The sequence below is a fragment of the Lemur catta genome, chromosome 20, assembly GCF_020740605.2.
Source record: "Lemur catta isolate mLemCat1 chromosome 20, mLemCat1.pri, whole genome shotgun sequence".
Classification (NCBI taxonomy): Eukaryota; Metazoa; Chordata; class Mammalia; order Primates; family Lemuridae; genus Lemur; species Lemur catta.
The window spans coordinates 4,783,313-4,795,424 of NC_059147.1; the positions used below are offsets into that span (position 1 = coordinate 4,783,313).

The following is a 12,112-nucleotide window of genomic DNA, read 5'->3' on the forward strand; positions in this document are numbered from 1 at the left end:
TATTTTCATCCATTCATTCCTTTATTTTATATTAACTTTTGGAAACAGTCTTAAAATTAGAGAAAAGTTTCAAGTTTTAGTACAAAGAAGTTTTTTCCTCGGAATCATTTGAGATGGAATTGCTGACATTCTGCCATCACCCCTGATTACTTCAGTGGGTATTCCTGCAGGTCGGGACATTCTACATAACTACAGTGCAACATTCATGATCAAAAAGTTAGCATCAATACATTCTATCATTTAATCCTTGGATTCTTCTCAAGTTTTGTTACTCGTCTATAATGTCCTTTATAGCAAAAGGATCCCATTCAGATTCATGAATGGCATTTAGTTGTCATGTCTCTTAAACAACTTCAGTCTGAACAGTTCTCCTCAGTCTTTCCTCAACCTTCATGACCTTGAATCTTTTGAGAGTAAAGTCTAGTAATGCAGACTTTCCCTACATTGGATTTTCTGATGTTTCAGTATCATTGGATTTAGATCGTCCCAGAAGTGATCCTGTGATCTTCTCTTTGCATGCTATCATGTGACCTACAATCTGATTTGTCCTATTACTGGTGATGTTAGCATTGGTCACTAATGGTGGTATCTGCTGGGTTTCTCCTCTGTAATATTATTTCTTTCACCTTGTAATTAATTAGTATGGGGGGTAATTTGAGACTATATAAATGTCTGTGTTCCTCATGAAACCTTCAATGCCTTCATTTGTATTAAGGATGCATGGTTTATTTTATTCAATGGGTTATAATTTATTAATAATTTTAAAAATTTATTTTTCATTTTAGAACTATTCTATTTTGACAATTTCAAACTTACAGAAAAATTACAAGAATAGCACAAAGAATTCTTGGATACCATTCCCCAGTTGTTAACATTTTACTGCGTTTGTTTTATTCTTTATCCCCGTTCTCCTTCTCTCTTTCTAGATAAATAGAAATGTAGGTATAGAATACAGGTTTTTTTTTTCTGAATTGTTTTTAAGTTGAGGTCCCCAGCTATTTGCTGACCCTTGGCTGGCTACCCTCAAGTCCTAGAGGTTGCCTACAGTCTCTACAGGTTATTCACAGTTCATGGCCAGGTGGGCTTCCTCAACGTGGCTGCTTACTTCATCAAGCCAGCAAGGCAAGTCTGTCCACTCAGGTTTTAAATCAGGCTCACCGAGGCTAATCCCCCTTTTGATGAACTTAAAAAATAACTGATTTGGCACCTTTGAGTTACCTGCAAAATTCTAATAGCCAGAGGCAAGTCACACTCAAGGGGAGAGGATTAGACAAGGTGAGAAGTCCAAGGAGCAGAAATCACAGGGGCTAGCCTGGGGTCTTTCCTATAATTGTAGTAATGAAGTTCCCTTCTCATAGTAGTTTTCAGAAGTTTTATCATGAATGAATGTTGCATTTTTACTAGGTACTTACGTTACATCTGTTAAGGTGGTCATTAAATAGTTAAACGTGTTGAATTGCATTACATTATCTGCATTTGTAAGATAAACTGAAATTGATTGTGATATGATTTTGGTTTTATACATTGCTACTTTTGGTATGCTAATATTTTGGCTAGGACCTATTTTTTATCGCTGTAGATAGTAATATAAGGAATTTTTAAACAGTTTATGTCTTTTCAAATTTATATCTATTGTTGCTTTGCATTTTAATTCTGTCTTATAATTTTAAAAACACTAGACATTTTGATAATTTTATATGATACTGTCAGTATTCACTTAAATTTAGCTACATATTTAATACTTCCTTTTATATTCCTCCTGCCTCTCAGAACTTTCATCATTCTTCTGTTGGTAGTGTACATCCTTTAGAAGTTTCATCAACGAAGTCCTCTTAGTAATGAATCTCAGTTTTAAAATGTCTTAATCTATCCTCATTCTTGATACATTTTTATTGGCTAGACAATTCTAAGTTGGTAGTTAATTGTCTTTCATCACATGGAAGATGCCATTCCACTGTCTTTGGGCTTCCATAATTGCTGTTGAGAAATCAGCTTTCTGTGTAACTGTTCTTCCTGTAAACGTAACCTATTCCCTGCCCCTGTCCCTGTCTCCCAGCAACTTATCTTGGTTCGGATTCATTTGGCTTCTTGAATCTATGCTTTGATGTCTCCAAACGTATCTAGACCTTGTTGATCTACCCTCTGCATTTCTTAATCTCTCTGTTTCCCATGGTTTTGGAGGGCCTCTTTCTTACATTCTGAATTACTTCTTTTACTTTTATTTCATCAATTGTCTCTTCCACTCTGTCCAGTCTGCTGTTATGTGACCTGTCCGTAGAATTTTAAATTTAGGTTTTTTTTAAGAACAGTTTTTATTAAGACCATTATTGGTAAAAGGTTGCAGACTTTTAAAAATATCCCAGAATCTACTATTAAAGAACAAATGCCAGGGGCTATACACTAAGGCATAACAGCATACAGTTCTCTGATGTGTGTATGTTCAACTTGTCATTTGTCTCATTAAATCTGTCCATCTTTTCTCCAATTTAGGTAAAGGTTGTAGCAAAATATGACATTTATTGCGAGTGGCTCATAAAATGAGAGTGGCTCTGCTTCTGAATCTCGTTCATGCCACCTTGTATGCATATTGCATAATACATCAATATCCCTAAAAGATTACCAGCTGATGGTTCCAATTTTACAAGAGAAACAGAAATGAAAATCTTATCCTTGTGACTAGTCCTGTCATTGGTAGGACTGTTACTTATTTATATGCTCAATAGGCTAGAGAGGAACAGCACATTATGTGTAATTAAACTAGAGAAAAGCATTGTCAGATATTCCCAGGCATGAATGTGCATTTAAACTTTCATAGTAAACAAATATACTTTTAAGTGAACATTTCTCCATGGTTAAAGTCAGTTATTAAAATAGTCCTTTCCCAAAATTAAGGCAGCTGTATGCTGTAAAAGCATTAGTTCTTTGTCAAAAGATACGTTCTTCCATCTTCATCTATTGTTGCCAGCTGTCAGCATTTTCTTAAAAGCTCAGGTTTTCTTCTTAGCCACACCTGTATGTGGCTTGTTGGTTGTCCAGGTGTGGTTTGCAGCTTAAATGTCTAACCCTGTCAACCAAGAGTTCCACTGTTGTTTCACAAGGCTGACCGTGCTGAGCTAGTCCTAGTATTTCCTGCACATCTCGGCAGATCTTGAAGAGGCGACACTGAAACTTCTCGTCCCAGTCATTCTTGCTTTTGTCACCGGTCACCAGTCTCGTAGCACCCATCACGTTGGTCACAGCACTCTGTGAGGGAAGGGATGCCGATGTTAAGGTGACGCCACGCAGTGGAGAGCCCCATCCATTCAGCAGGAGGGTTTATAATGTGGGAAAGGGACTTATGCCAGCAGAGCCGTCCTCGCCCCCTCGAATACAAGGTGGCAGTCAGGTATGTCTCCGTCCGGGGAACACCATTCCCATGGTCTCGAGGGTGGCCCTGCTTTCGGTGGTATGGGTCTGCTTCTGGCACCTGAGAGTGGGGGCCCAGAAGAGGAGCAGAAGAATGAGCACAGGCCTCAGAGCAGGGCTATGCGTGAAGCCTCAGGGTGCCCTGGGCCCTGCTGCTCCAGGGAACTGGGGGGGCCTGTCCCACGGAGCCCCCAGCACCCTTGAGGCAGCGACATGGGCCTGGGGCTTGGTGGCTGCTGCTCTCTCCACTGTGCCCCCACCTGTCTGGCTGGGGGTCCTTGCCACCCTCACGTAGCATCTGCTTACCTGGGCCACCCACCTGGGTGGAGTGTTTTTTATGTACAGAAGTTTTGCTGGGTTTTTTACAAATCTGCTAAAATAATATTTATAGTTTTCTGTTCTTTGAAGAGAAAAAATTAGATGTATATAGATATATAATTTTTTGTCATTGTCTTCCTCTCTTTTCCACTGCTATAAAAGAATAACACAAGACTGGAAAAATTTAAAAGAACAGAAATTTATTTGGCTAACATTTCTGGCAGCTGGGAAGTCCAAGAGCATGGCACCTGCATCTGGCAAGCGTCATTCCGTGACAGAAGGCATCACATGGTAAGGACGACTGTGCATGACACAGAGAGGAAGGGGGCCAAACTTACCAGGAGCCCACTCTCTATATAACCAACCCAGTCCTGAGGTGACAACAATGACAGCATGAACCCATTTATCAGGACGGAGCCCTCAGGGCCTAATCACCTTGAAAGCTCCACCTTCTAATAGTGTTATAGTGCCCATTAAGTTTCCAACACGTGAACTTTTGGGGACACCTTCAAACTGTAACTTTATGCTTCTGGCCCCCTAAATTTATGTCTTTCTCACCTACAAAATATGTTCATTCTATCCTAATAGCCCCAAAAGTCTTAACTTGTTCCAGAATCTAGTGAAAAGTCTGAAGTCTAGGGTTTCATTCCAGTCAGACATGGCCACGATTCATCCTGAAGCAAATTCCCTCCAGCTATGAGCCTATGAAATGAAAATAAGTTATCTACTTCCAAAATGCAGTGGTGGGACAGGCATAGGATACACATTCTCCTCCCAAAAGGGAGAAATAGGTGAGAGGAGAGGGAAACTTCTCCCAGGGAAGTTAAAAACCCAACAGGGAAAATAACATTAAATCTCAAAGTGGGAGACCAATCTCCTTTGATTCTGCGTTCCATATCCTAGACACACAAGGGGCAGGGGTGAGGCCCTCAAAGCCGCAGGCAGCCCTGTCCCCATGGCTTGCTTTGTGGGGCTCAGTCCACTGGGCAGTTCTCATGTGTTGGAGGCTCCTGCCTGTGGTCTTCCTGGGCTGGAATTGCACCATGCGGTCCCTACAGTTCTGGAGTCCTGGCGGTGGTCCTGCTCCCACAGCTTCACTATACATTATCCCAGTGGGAACATTCTGTTTCAGCTCTACCCCCAAGAAAGGTCTGAGCCCAGCCCCCAGGCTTTCTGCATCATCCTTTCAAATCTAGGTGGAGGTAGCCGTGTCCCCACAGTTCTTGCATTCTGTGTGCCTGCAGAATTAGCACCGTGTCAATGCCACCAAGGCTTACCGCTTACATCTTCGTGAGTGGTGGATCAAGCCACACCGGAGCCTGTTTGAGCCGTGGCTGGCACATCCAAGGGGCGCTGCGTCAGAATGCAGGCAGCAGAGACCTGATGCCTCTCCAGGCAGCAAGCCTGTGCAGGACCTCCTCAGCCCATCTCCCAAAAACCCTCCTTCCTTCCTAGCAGTCTGGGCCAGCAAAGGGTGGAGAAGCCTCAAAAATCTCTGAAATGCCTTCGTGGTTTTTCTCCCATTGTCTTGATGAATAGCACCTGGCTCCCTTGTAGTCATGGTAATATCTTCAGCAAATGGTCTGTTCCCCCTCCCCCCAATTCTCTCCTGAATGTGTTTTTTCACTCTCTCCATGGTTAGGCTGGGAATATTCCAAATCTTTCTGTTGTGATACTTTTTAAATTCTCAATTGTATCTTCAAGTCATTTTCCTCCTCTTATATTTCACTGTATGTGGTTAAAAGTAACTGTGCAACTGCTTAGATATTTCTTCCACTAGAAATTACTCTTAAATTCTGCGTTCCAACAAGACTGAGGACATGGACACAATTCGGCCAGATTTTTTGCTACTTTGTAATAAAGGATGGCTCTTACTGCAGTTTCCAATACCTTTTTTCTCATTTCTGAGACCTTGTCAGAATTGCCTTTAATATCCATGTTTCTACCAACATTCTGATCATGACCAAAAAAACCTTCTCTGAGAAAGTTCAGACTTTCCCTACAGCTCTCCTCTTCTTCTGAGCCCTCACCTGAATCACCCTGGATGCTTCATGTATGTCAGTCAAGTAAGTCTTTTTCTAGCCGACTTCTCCAGGTTCTTCCAGCCTCTACCCATAACCCCATTCCAAAACCTCTTTCACATTTTCAGGTATTTATGATAGCAACAGTTCACTGCTAGTACCAATTTTCTGTCTTAGTCTGTTTCCTAATGCTGCAACATGATACCACAGACTGGGTAGTTGATAAATAACAGAAGTTTATTTGGCTAATGGTACTGGAGGCTGGGAAGTGCAAGGGCATGGTGCCAGCATCTGGTGCGACCATGCCATCCTGTAAAGCATCACATGGTAAAGATGTGTGTGCACAAGACAGAGAGGAAGGGGGCCAGACTGTTCAAGAAACCCTTCAGAGGATAACCAACCTACTCCCAAGATATCAGCACTAATCCATTTATTGAGGGCAAAGCCCTCAAGGCCTAATCTAACCTCTTAGAGCTCCCATCTCTTAATACTGTTACTATGGCAACTAAGTTTCCAACTCATGAACTTTTGCAGAGTCATTCAAGCTGTAGCAATCATTTACTGAGGATCTGCTGATAAGAAGGCATAAGAGAAGAGATTGCTAATCACAAAATGGGGCCAGCCATGGTGGTACCTGCCTGTGTTCGTAGCTACTCAGGAGCCTGAAGCAGGAGAATCACTTGAGCCCAAAATTTCAAGGTCAGCCTGGGCAACATAGAGACCCCTCTAAAAAAGAAAGGAAACAGAGAGAGAGAGAGAGAGAGAGACAGAGAGAGAGATAGCAAGCAAGCAAGAAAGAAAATGGGGACCAATGTACCTTAGTTTTTAACGTAAGAATTTTATAGATTCTTAACGTGAATTTTTAATACATGAATACAGTGAAAGTTTCCATCCTCTCTTCTTCCAGGAATAGTTACATGATCTGCGAGGAAGGGAGGGTATGTCACAGTCTTATACGTGAATATTTTAGTAGCATTATCCATAATAGCCAAGAAGTAGAAATAATTTAAATGTATACCACTTTGTGATTGGATAAACAGAATTGAGTATATCCATACAGTGAAATACAACAGCAATAAGAACTATTGATACATGCTATTTTAAATGGATACCTTAAAAATCTCTGCTACGTGAAAGAAGCCAAACACTAAGAGTACGTATTTTATGATCCTATTTACACAAAATTTTCAAAAAGGCAAATCTTTGAAGACATAAATAGATTAGTCTGTGCCTAGGGGTGGGGGTTAGGATCAGGAGTGACCACCAACCAGCATAAGGAATCTCTGGAGTGAAGGAAACATTCTAACCCCAGAGGGTGGTGATGATTGTACAGTGCTTCCGAAATTATTGAACAGTAGTCTTACAGTGGGTGAGACTGTTTTGGTATGAATTACATCTCAATGAAGATGTTTTAAAAGACAAAATAAGTGGCTATTTGAAAAGGAAAATAATATAGGTTTGAGAAGAGGTAAATATACACTTTAAAAGTGGTCAAATATAAATTTTAAAATAGAAGAAGTCACAGTAATTATCCAGTTGATCAGAGGGTAATATGGCATTGAAGATCTCTAAGGCTTATGGCATTTGAGAGTAAGATATTAAGTATCCTTTCATTAGTTTTTGAATACATGACATGAATTCCTTGGATTATAGCAAGACTAAATTTTTCCTTATAATTTTCTGTAATAAGAAAAGTATGCAAAGGCATACTTTTATTCTCATTATATTATTATGCTATAATGAAGCCTTTCTAAGGATTTTACTTCTTATAAGGATTTTCACTTTCACTCAATTTTGGAAGAGTTTTCACTTTCTCTTACAAGGATTGAAGTTACTCCCATTACTGTCGCAGAATCTTGAGTGAAGTGGAGTCAGTGGTTGGTGGAAAGGGGGGCTGTCCTGGTGGTCTGCAGCAAGTGAGCACTGCATGCTAAGCGAAGACTGTTACGAATCTTGCAGCTCATATTAGCCCAGGGGTTTCCCAGTTCATACTTGAAGTCCTAAGGTTAAACTGTGCTGTTTCTATGGAGTGATTTGTGGCTTCATTGTGATTTTCCCTCAGTTAATTGTGATGCCACAGGGTACCCAACTTTATCCTTTTAGACTAAGATCACTATAGGGTTCCAAAATCCTAGGTGTTTTCTTCTCAGCTTTTACATCTTGAGTAATAATGTTACCAAAAGCTCGGCCACTTGTCCACGAGGTCAAAGAAGAAGGACAAGCAGACTGAGGAGGAAGGAAAGAGAGTTTACTTTGCTGGCAAAAGAGGAAAAATCGTAGGCCTTGTCTTCTCAAAATCCAAATTTTTCCTGCACATTTGCAGAAATACAGAGCTTTCAAAGGATGGGTTCTCAGCTGCAGGCAATTACTGTTCAACTACAGTTGATAATTCTGATCATCCCATCTCCCTTGAAGACAATCTCATGACCTCTGCCCAGGATCTCCCTGTACCAGGTTGGGCTGGGCCATAACTTGTTGCACAAATCAACAAAAGACTTGCCCCTCCCAACTACTGGCCTGAGGCAGGGATGCAGGCTGCAGTTCTCAAACAGGAGTGGAGGATGTTTTAAAGAGACAGAAAATATTTGTGCCATTTTTTTCCAGGCCATTCCCTCTGTTACAATAACCTGGAGATTTTTCAAGCTTATGATTTATGTTTATTATTAAGTATAAACAAAATTATTTCCAAACCTGTGTCTTATTTCAATATTTAAAATACGTTTGGGTCTGTTTGGGTTGTGTACTGTTTCTCCGTTTCTCACTGCTGGTGAATCCTTTCCTTGTGTATTTGGTTGGCTTTGTCTGTGCTTAGTGCCCTTGGAAATTATGTGTGGTGATGCCCAAGTCCTGAAGTTCAGGTGCCTTCCTTTAGCGAGGATTCGCATTTATTGCAGCCTGGTGCCTTAAGCCAAATCCAAAGCTTGATGTTCTTTGGAATCCCAGCCTCCTTCTCATAAATCCCCTCTCCTCCCCAGGCTGAAAATCAAAGTGAAGACTGATTTTTCCCCCTCTTTTTCTTCTGTTCAACTCAGTAACAAGGCAACCCTGCCTGTAATACCCTGAGGATGGGGGTGGGAAAGGGGTTTTGGTTTGGGTAACGTCTGAGGTTGTAGACCTTCTAGTTTAATATGTGTGTTGGGGGGGGCAAAGTTTTCCATAAGGCTTTACACCTTTATTGAGCCCTGGCCCTTGACTTAGATTCTCCTCATTCCACAAGACTATAAAACCAAAGCTTATGTTTGTCAGGTTCAGCAAATGCCTTCAAAAACGTACTGGTTTTGATGGGCCTGTGTTCCATTCATCTCTGGGAGTGTTTGCTTTCCCCAAGGAATTTTGATTGGAAACTCCCCAGTATCTTAACAGTTGTTGATACATCTATGGTATTAAAATGTATCTTATCATTCAGCATTTGAAACCTACAGAGGGAAGCACTGGTCCTAATATTGTAGCTTATCATTTCCAAAAAAAGATATCCTGGGCTTGTTTCTTTCATTCATTCATTCATTCAAGCTTTTGTGTGAGAATTGATTTACAGATGTGATCTCTGACATTAGAATCATAAGACATTTGTTTAAGAATGGCTGATGATGTTTTTCAGATCCTAAATTCCGGTGGAATGGTTTATGCCAACTAGTTTGAAGACCTCTGCAGAGGAACCAAATCAGCCTGGAGAATGCAGTTTCTTCATCTCCTGATGCCATGACTTCACCCTACACTCTTCAACCAATTAATGATGCCCTCACCTCGACCCACTACTTGTTCAAACCCTTTAAAATTGCTAGTCGCCAACTCCTCAGTGAAGTGGGTTGGTGACGTCCTCCCGTCTCATTTGTCCGTCTTACAATTAAACCTCTTTCTCTGCTGTAACCCTGAGTGTACTGACTTGCCATGCTCCAGACAATGAACACGATGGGGTTACAGATTGAGGTAAGCTAGACAGGAGGCCCCTCACGGGCATTTGCACATGGGTCAGTGTTCCTTAACCATCTCTGCCAGCCAGGAGAGGAGCCTGGTTCTGTTGAATCTGGGGCCGTCTCAGGAGCTGTCCTTGCTGGTGGGGTATCGTCGACTGTCCGCGTAGGAGCTTGCTTGCGGTGGAGAAGCAGTTTCGGGGTTTACAATACGCCTTTGGTGAGTTCTCTCAAGTGCAGCCGGCACCGTCTTTCCCTTCTCCTGATGTGCTGTTCTCCTTGGAGGTCTTGTAGCCTCTTGGGAGCTCTTGTTGATCCTCCCTCCCCTTTAGGAAGGGCCTTGTTTGAGAGGACTTTCCCTAACTGGAAGGACAATAAAGAGCACTGTCCAGGAAAAGTACTCTTGGGCCCTCTGGGTCTCAGTTCTGGAATTGGGTTTTGAAATTCTTATTGTGAGCCCTCGTGTTTTCTTTGTCTTGTCTCATTTGCGTGGGAACCCTGATGAAGTTGCTAGTGGAAGCTCAGTGGGCCTTTCTGGGAGACCATGTTCTGTTTTGTCAGTTGCATTCAGTGAGCCCTCAAGCCGTAGCCAGCGGCAACTCAGCAGCCTACATTAAAGTGATTCTCTGCTCTCTTTCCATCATACTGAGTGACTGTTTCCTAGATTACTGGCTGGGCGTCATCCCTTCCCACCTTGAGTGGATTGTGGACATCACCTTGGATGTCTTTTATTTATTTTTCTTAATTGCTTTGGCTAGAATTCTAGTGCTGTGTGAATGGAGGTGATGAAGGTGGACATCCATGTCGATGTCTGATCTTAGAGGAAAAGCTTTCGGTCTTTCACCATTGAGTTTGATATTTGCTATGGCTTTTAGAAATACGTGGTATTCATTATGTTGAGGTGATTTCCTTCTATTCCTAGTGTTTTGAGTATTTTCCCATGAAGGGTGTTGAATTTTGTCAAATACTTTTTTGCATTAAGTGAAATGATCATATTGGGTTTTTCGTCTGATGTAGTATATTACATTGATTAATGTTTGTATGTTAAACCATCCTTGCTCTTCAGACCCCCTTAGTACTGCTTTTGTACCATCTCATAAGTTTTGGTGTGCTTTGTTTTAATTTTTGTTTATCTCTAAGTGTTTTTTAAATTTCTTTGTGATTTCTTTCATCCTTTGGTTGTTTGAGTGTGTTTTTTAAAGTTTCACAAATTTGTGAATTTTCCAGTTCTCCTTCGGTTGTTGATTTCTAACTTCATTGTGGTAGAAGACACTTTGTATACCAGCTATCTTTTAAAATCTATTGAGATTTAATTTGTGGCCTAAGATACAGTCTTCCCTGAAAGTGTCCTCTGTGTGCTTGAGAAGAGTATATGTTGTTCTTGTTGGGTAGAGTGTTCTGTATCTGTCTGTTAGATCTTGTTGGTTTATTGTGTTATGTCCTCCATTTTCTTACTTATGTTCTGTCTGGTGGTTGTATCCGTTATTGAAAATGGGGGTGGTAAAATTTCTAAATATTATTAAGAAACTGTCTATTTCTCCTCTCGATTCTGTCAGTTTTTGCTTTAATTTAATATATTTTTATGGTGTGCTAGTAGGTGTGTAAATGTCTAATTGTTATACTTCTTGCTATATTGAAACTTTTATTAATATACAATGTCTTTTGTCTCCTGTAAATATTTTTTTATTTAAAGTCTATTTTTTCTGGTATTAGTATAGCCACTCCTGCACTCTTGGTTGCCATTTGCATGCAATATCACTTTTCTTATTATTTTTAATCTATTTATGTCTTTGGATTTGAAGTGTCTTGTAGATAGCATGTGGCTGGATCATATCTTTTATCCATTCTACCAATCTGTATCTTTTGATGGGAAAGTTTAATTCATTTAAATTTAAAGTAGTTACTGATAAGAAAGGATTTACCTCTGTCATTTTTGTGGTTTGTTTTCTGTATGCCTTATAGATTTTTTTGGTCTCTCATTTCCTTCATTACTGTCATCTTTTGTGCTTTATTTTTCATAGTGAATTTTTAAAATTCCTTTCATATTTCCCTCATATATATTCTGTAGCTATTTGTGGTTACCATGGAGATTCCATTTAACATCCTAAAGTTATAATGCTCTCATTTGAATTTATAGTAGCTTAACTTCAATAACATACACAAAGACTTTACAACTACATCCTCAACCCTTTTAGTTACTGATGTCTTAAAACTACATCTTTATACTTTGTGTCCCCCAAAACATAAATAACTATTGAAAAAGCATTAGTCCCTTAAATCATATAGAAAACAAAAGGTGAAGTTACAAACCATTGTTATAATAAATACTAGCTTTTATAATTGACCATGTATTTACCATTATTGAGATTTTTTTTTTTCTTTTGAGACAGAGTCTCCTAGGCTGGAGTGCGATGGGATCATCATAGTTTACTTGCAACTTCAAATTCCCGGGCTCAA

General features: G+C 40.3%; 1 long non-coding RNA gene across 1 annotated transcript; it reads left to right on the plus strand.

Annotated features, from left to right (window-relative positions):
• Nucleotides 1–2,881: 2,881 nt before the first annotated feature.
• LOC123625349 lies at nucleotides 2,882–9,611 on the plus strand. Its single transcript, XR_006730472.1, has 3 exons — nucleotides 2,882–3,385; nucleotides 3,886–4,014; nucleotides 9,343–9,611. It is a non-coding gene; the product is annotated as an uncharacterized LOC123625349 (long non-coding RNA).
• Nucleotides 9,612–12,112: the final 2,501 nt, after the last annotated feature.